Below are 1,790 nucleotides of genomic sequence, written 5' to 3' on the forward strand. Positions count from 1 at the left end.
CCTCTTTGCAGGTAGCCAAATTTGTTCTCCATTTTCTGAAATGATAAGCATAGCCTTGCCCCCTTACTTTAATCCTGCCTTTTTTCCCATACATTGCTTAAAATATCTTTCTAGAATATTGGTTGATCTTCATTTCCTGTATCTACTGTAGATGTTTGACATTTTCCAGAGTGACATTCCACAGGTGTTAATGAATTATAAACATTAAGAAAGTGTAAAGTAAATAAAGCTTTAGCTAATTGATCTTTTGGTGTTATAATACCATCATCTCCCCCTTTTTGTTTTAAAAGCATAGTTTTTAGGGTATGATGGCTGCATTCAATTATGGCTTGACCTGTAGGATTATAAGGAATGCTGGTATCATGTTCAATACCATATTTTAAACAGAAAGATTCAAAGGATTTACTAATGTAAGAAGGTCCATTATCAGTTTTAATTTTCAGAGGGCATCCCATTACAGCAAAAGCAGACCAGAGGTGTGAGTGAACATGATGAAACTGTTCCCCACTTTGAGCAGTAGCCCACATAAAATGAGAATAAGTGTCAATATAAACGTGAACAGATTGTAGTTTACTAAGGGATGGTATGTGAGTAACATCCATTTGCCATAATTGATTAGGAGTCAGGCCTCTGGGATTAGTCCCAGCCTGAAAAGACACTGAGTAGTTAAGGGTCCACAGGTGGGACAGGTACAGATAATTCTTTGTGCCTGTAGTCTTATTAACTTTTGATATTTATTTCACAGGCCTTTAGCATTAATATGAGTTAAAGCATGGCAATTGTGAGCACTTTGTAAACACCTTACTAATAAATCAGCTCAAGCATTATTTGATGTCATAGGACTAGGCAAAGAGGCATGAGAGATATATGAATAATGTAAATAGGATGCTGTTTTAACTTGATGATGAGATGTTGACATACATTCTTTTATAATAATTAAAACTATAATTAACCATATTGTACTTTTCTTTAATATTATGCTGAAATATTGGTAACTTTATACACTTTTAAGCATTCATAGAAACTTTTTATCCATACGACTTTAATTAATAGAGGGTTTAAGGGAAGAAAAAGTTGTTAATTTTATAACACTGTAAAACACCTTTATTTAGCTTATAACATATTAAATGAACTTAATTATTACTTTAATTTTTCTTTCAAGGTAAAAGAACAAATCTCTTATAATTAGTTTGGAACAAAAGGCCACTGTTCAGGATTAGGTCTTGAGAAAGCAGTTTTGAATGTTATGTTCCTTTAAGAGATAAAGCTTTCTTTCTTGGAACACCGAGGAAACGATAAGCACAAGAAACATTAGATAGACTTTCTTTGTATACCAACTGAGGATAAGAACTTTTAGTAAAACAGGTTAATGGTGAGAGGCCTTGAGAAAGAACAAAAATTTTCAACTTTGCATCAGCATACTACCTGACACCAAAGCCTGTAAAATTTTATAGATAGACCCATTAAATTTTATTTAACTTTAACTGTAAAAATTCCTTTTCCACCAACCTTCTGCACTTTCAGTATTCAGTCAGGTTTTGTCCCACACTCTACTCTTTCCAATAATCAATCATTTTATCTCAGGACAAAATCATCTTCTGTTTCCTTAATAATAAAAACACATTCCATATAGCCTACATCAAAGTTATCAAGCAAACCTCTTATAACAATACTGTGAACATTAAACAAGCTTGTTAAAATAATGAATTTTTCTTTAAATACTTAGTAGCATGCAATATTAGAAAGAGTTTCCTAAAAGCAAGTTGGCAGGGGAGGTTGGTTGCTGTTAA

The sequence above is a fragment of the Dasypus novemcinctus genome, unplaced genomic scaffold (genome assembly GCF_030445035.2).
Source record: "Dasypus novemcinctus isolate mDasNov1 unplaced genomic scaffold, mDasNov1.1.hap2 scaffold_108, whole genome shotgun sequence".
Lineage (NCBI taxonomy): Eukaryota > Metazoa > Chordata > Mammalia > Cingulata > Dasypodidae > Dasypus > Dasypus novemcinctus.